Below are 6,000 nucleotides of genomic sequence, written 5' to 3' on the forward strand. Positions count from 1 at the left end.
AGTGAAACTATCTTGATTGTCTTTCACCAGTTTAAATCTTTATTGAAAAGCGTAGGAGTTGTCTCAGAATGGGAGCCACGCAAACAGTGGAGATGTTAGAAAATGATGTGCTGCTAATGGAGGCGCCGATCGGATCGGCCCGTCGTATCATGCATACTAAGTACGGTACTTATGCAATAAGGTATTGTGATTTATGGTTTAATATGACGAGGAAGAGTGTTAGACCGTTTCCCAGAATTGGTAGTTTTGATAAAAATGTGTTAGACAATGTCCAGGATCACATCAGTTTGATGCGCTCCCGAGAGAAAAAGGTTAAATATTTTGAATGTTTAAAACTGTGGCAGCATGAAGGGGATGCGTGGCTTAAAAATTTTCAAACGACGCAAACTAGCGTCGTGTGCACATTGCCAGAAAATGCATCCGCGGCGCTAAATTGCAATACGGGCGAGCCGCAAAATGGCGCGCCCGTGCACCAAGGTAGCGTTGTGGAGAGTATTGCTAGCAGTTCATGCTCACCTCCCCCACCTTATGTGGATGGAGGTGCAAGTACAGTTACCAAAAATACCCATAAAAATGTAACAAGCAACTTGTACCCTCTCTTAAGCAACTATAAAGAAAATGTTCATGATGCGGATGATGAGACTAATGTAATGTCTGCCATTTCCCATGCTGTGCAGATGATAGATGCTGCATCACCACAATCACGAGTGGTGCCGCCATCTCCATTGGTAACAGCAAGGGAAGTGTTAATGCCCTCTGCACCCGTAGAGGAAGTTGTTCATACCATACGTAGCAGCAGCAGACTAAACCCCCAGCCAGGTAATCAGGTCAAAGGTAGCAGCGCTACTGGTTTGCATCCCATTCGGACAATAACTGTTCTAAATGGAAATGCAGATGCAAACGGTGTAGTGCCCACGAGGGAAGTAGTAATGCATTGTCCTTGGACAAGAGCAGAACTAAATTCCATCATAAATGATTTCCCCGATCCCAAAAAGGAATTAGCCAAATGTCAAAGATTTTTGAGAAATTTGGGTAGTTCACATGAACCCACTAATAAAGATTGGCGTGTGGTGTTAAGGGCCTGTCTGCCACGCAATACCGACGCGACAAAATTTATCACGGATTGTGTATTGGATGGTGACGTTCCCTTAACAGACCAAGTAAACCAAGTTAACATTTCCCGCATTGTAACTCAATTGGGTATATATTTTCCAGTAGTAGTTAACTGGAACAAAATTTTCACCATTTAGCAGAAGGAGAGTGAAACTGCAGAAGATTATTGCGATCGGGCTCTGCAGGCTATCACCCAGTACACTGGGATAGAGGATATTAAAGATAGCACTCACCACCGGGGAATGATAGTCACAGTACTTATTGACTGTCTGATAGAGAGGTTAAAAACTCGGGTTCAGACCTCACAGCCTGGCTGGCGGGGACTCACAATAGATAACCTCATAGAAACCACCATTGAACATGATAAAAACATCTCCAAGAAGAGAGAAGCCCAGAACGAAAAACTAATGGCTGTCAGTATACAAGCTCTGGAGGGAATGACGGTAACATCACAGCCAACAGACACACTTGCACACACACTCACTTCTGAACAAGTATGTGCTCTCACTAACCCCACGCAACAACAAACACAACTCTATCCCACTAACCCAATGCAACCACAGGTCCCAGGCTACCCACCAACTTCTTATACCCCACAATACCCTTACCCTCCCTATCCTTACCCATATCCACCACCTTTACCCTCTGCGCAAACCTCACAACACCACATGTCTTCACCCGATACACGAACATGTTTTAACTGTAAACAAACAGGACACTTAAGTAGAAACTGTACAGTAAAAAGAGTAGGGATCCCACATCAGGGAAGACCTGGATATCCCCATAAGGGATATGCACAGAGGCCAGCAAATGTTCAGCAGGCACCAGCTCCAATTGTAGCCGTAAATGCTTTATTGGAGAATGATAGCCAACGCTAGGGGTCAGGTCATACCTGTAGTCTACAGATAGTCAGGTTAACGGGAAGTACTAGGGAAGAACCGGTCATGATGGTTGATGTAGCTGGTACTGAATATCCTTTTCTTGTAGACACCGGGGCGACCAGGTCAGTGAAAAAATCTCCCATTAATTTGCATGTGACCAAAGAGACAGTACCAACAATGGGTATAACAGGTAAAGTGGAACATTTTCCTTTAACAATGTCCACAGAGGTTACTATTGGGCTGTTGCATACCAGGCATTCTTTTCTCCTGGCTGCTGCGGCTCCTACTAACCTACTGGGCAGAGACTTGTTATGTAAGATGGGATGTGTTATATATTGCACCCCTGATGGTGTATTTTTAGATATCCCAGAGAGAATGGTATACGAGGTGTGGGATATGTTAGACACTCCTCAAAGGATAATGTATCACTCTACAGTTTTAAATGAAACTCCATCACAGGTAGATGAAATGTTGTCCCTAATTCCAGATTCCCTTTGGACTAAAGATGGACAGGACACTGGATTAATGGCAGACGTAAGCCCAGTAATGGTAAATTTAAAAAGCGGGAGGCAAGCTCCAAAAATTCCCCAGTACCCACTAAAGCAGGAGGTAGAATTAGGGATTTTTCCAATAATTGAGCGATTATTGCAACAGGGAATTTTAGTTCGTATAGCTAGTGTAGCCAACAGTCCCATCTTTCCGGTGAAGAGTGGTGGGAGGGGTTATAGGCTAGTACAAGACCTTAGAGGTGTTAATAAGGTAGTAGAGAGCCAATTCCCTGTAGTGCCGAATCCAGCTGTCATTTTGATGCAGATCCCACCAAATGCAACCCATTTCACTGTCATTGACCTCTGTTCTGCTTTCTTCTCTGTGCCTCTCCATCCTGTCAGTATCTATTTGCATTTACATACAGAGGTTTACAATACACATGGACACGATTACCCCAAGGTTTCATAGACAGCCCTAGTATCTTCTCCCAGGCATTGCGCGACTGTTTACAATCTTTTCAACCTGCCAATGGATCTGTTCTAATTCAATATGTGGACGATTTATTGCTATGTTCTGACTCGTTTATGTCATGTTTGAATGATACTAAACTTTTGTTACTTCATCTCTCACAAACAGGACACAAGGTGGCTAAAGACAAACTACAGCCGTGCCAATCCAGAGTAAAATATTTGGGACACTGCCTAACCCAGGGGTTACAACACATTACAATAGATAGAATCCAGGCCATACAAAACATGACACTGCCGCAGAATCAACAGCAAATTCATACCTTCTTGGGAATGTGTGGATACTGTAGAATGTGGATACCAGGTTTTTCTATTTTGGCCTTACCTTTACAGGAATTAGTCTCTTCCTCAAAGCCTGATCGTGTCATACACACAGAGGAATCAGAGCAGGCTTTCCTTAATCTTAAGGATAGTCTAACAAAAGCTCCTGCATTGGGAATACCTGATTATGAAAAACCTTTTGATTTGTATTGTACGGAAGCCGATGGTTGTGCTGCAGGTGTCCTTACACAAAAACATGGTGATGCCAGTAGGCCCGTAGCATACTACAGTGCCCAATTGGACATTGTGGCAAGATAACTCCCCACCTGTTTGAGAAGTGTAGCAGCTACCGCTCTATTGGTGAGTAAAAGTGAGGACGTAGTATTGGGCCATGATATGATTGTCTACACTCCCCATGCTGTATCTGCTCTGTTGAACTCAGCTCAAACCAGACACGTCTCCTCGGCTAGGTTCACCAAATGGGAACTAGCTCTAATCGCTCCTGCAAATATTACTGTTAAACATTGCAGTACGCTGAATCCAGCAACATACCTACCATATGTACAACATAATGTACAAAGGGTGGAAGGAGAGGAGTTGCTGGTGGGAGGTGAGTTCGGCAGACATAAGGATACGCACGATTGTAAGACATATCTGAATCAGACCTTTACTGCTAGACCTGACATACATGACACACCTTTAGAGAATGTGGATGTAACTTTTTATACAGATGGGAGTTGTTATAGACAAACAGACACAGGTGAGTTATGTACAGGTTATGCTGTTGTAAATGACACAGACATCATAGAAGCTAAACCTCTCGGTCCTCCTCACTCAGCCCAGGTGGCAGAGTTAGTAGCACTGACTAGAGCGTGTGAACTGGCAGCAGGCAAATCTGCTAACATTTACACTGACTCGAGGTACGCGTTCGGGGTGGTGCACGATTTTGGGGCTCTATGGCGTCTGACAAATTTAATGACAGCAGCAGGCACACTAGTTGCACATTCCCGACATATAAAACATCTTTTAGAAGCAATTCAACTGCCCAAAGCTGTGGCAGTAATTAAATGCAAAGCCCACACATGTGAGGATGACCCGGTGCCACTGGGCAACAACAGAGCTGATGAAGCTGCAAAATGGGCAGCAGGGTTAAAAATGTTTTCTCCAACTAAAACAATTATGTAATTTCAAACTATTGATATGCTGAAATTAACTGAGATGCAAAATTTGTGTTCAATTCAGGAAAAATCCATTTGGAAGTCCAAGGGATGTGGGCAAGAGTCCTCTGGGCTCTGGAGGGATGGACATGGTAAGCCAGTAGCCCCCAAGGCATATTACCCCAGTCTGGCTGAGGCAGCACACGGCCTGACTCATCTGGGTAAACAGGGTATGTGCAAGTTGGTAATGGCATACTGGTGCGCACAAGGTTTTTCTTCACAAGCAGAAAAGATAGCAATGTCCTGTCTGACCTGCTTGAGAAAGAATATAGGGAAAGCGATCCCTACCGAACCGTCCCACATTCCACCCACTGATGGACCTTTCCAGGTGATACAAATTGATTTCATCCAATTACCACCCTGCAGGAACCTTAAGTATGTATTAATGTGCACAGACGTATTTTCTAACTGTGTTGAGGCCTACCCAGCGGCCACTAATACTGCTGCGTTTACTGCCAAGAAAATAGTTCAGGAATTTGTATGGAGGTACGGTATCCCTAAAATCATCGAGAGTGATAGGGGTACCCATTTCACAGGTGATGTTTTTCAAAATATGTGTAAGCTGATGGGTATTAATAGCCGACTTCACACCCCCTACCGACTGCAAGCCAGTGCCAAGGTAGAGAGGATGAATGGGACTATTAAAAATAAGCTAAGTAAAATCATGACAGAGACTGGACTAGGATGGCCAGAAGCGTTACCTTTGGTCCTACATAGCATGAGGACCATTCCCAGACCTCGTCTGAATCTGTCCCCATTTGAAATATTGTTCGGTAGACAACCTCATTTGATTATAAGTCCACAGGAAGACCTGAAGGGTAACAACAAGGTAACTGTAAAGTATCTTATATCAATGAGTAAGCAGTTAAAGCAACGGCAGCAGAAACTGAAATTGTTGTCTAATGATATGCCTGAAACTAACTGTCATGATATTGAACCAGGAGAATATGTAATGATCAGAAATTTCTTGCGTTCAGGTTGTTTGACTGATCGGTGGGAGGGTCCATACCAGGTGCTGCTGACGAGTACTACATCTTTGAAGGTGGCCGAGAGAGATACCTGGGCCCATTCCACTCACTGCAAAAAGGTCAATCAACCGGTGGAGAAACAAGTCGGAGACAAAGCTGATAGCGTGGACCTGTCGATCGTGAGCACTAGGCCCGTGGCATAAATTCAGACAATAGGCCTGTAGGTATATAAGCGGGCACAAGGCCCAGGCTACATAGGGGGCATTAGGCTCAATTGAAGGTATCTGCCCCCCCCAAATAGGTGTGTGACCTGGGCATTAGGCCCAGGTCACTAAAGGGCAAATAGGTGGGTCCCCAGTAGTTGATCCACCAATTTGTCCTTCAATGACCTGGGCCTAATGCCCAGGTCACTCCTATTTGAGGGGCAGCTACCTCCACTGCATAGGGGGTCTGAGAGGCGCATATGGGGGACTCCTGGGGGCACTGCAGAGGGGAACTACTACTGGGGGTACTGCATAGGGGGTCTACTACTGGGGGCACTGCA

The sequence above is a fragment of the Taudactylus pleione genome, unplaced genomic scaffold (assembly GCF_031769625.1).
Source record: "Taudactylus pleione unplaced genomic scaffold, aTauple2 ptg000191l, whole genome shotgun sequence".
Lineage (NCBI taxonomy): Eukaryota > Metazoa > Chordata > Amphibia > Anura > Myobatrachidae > Taudactylus > Taudactylus pleione.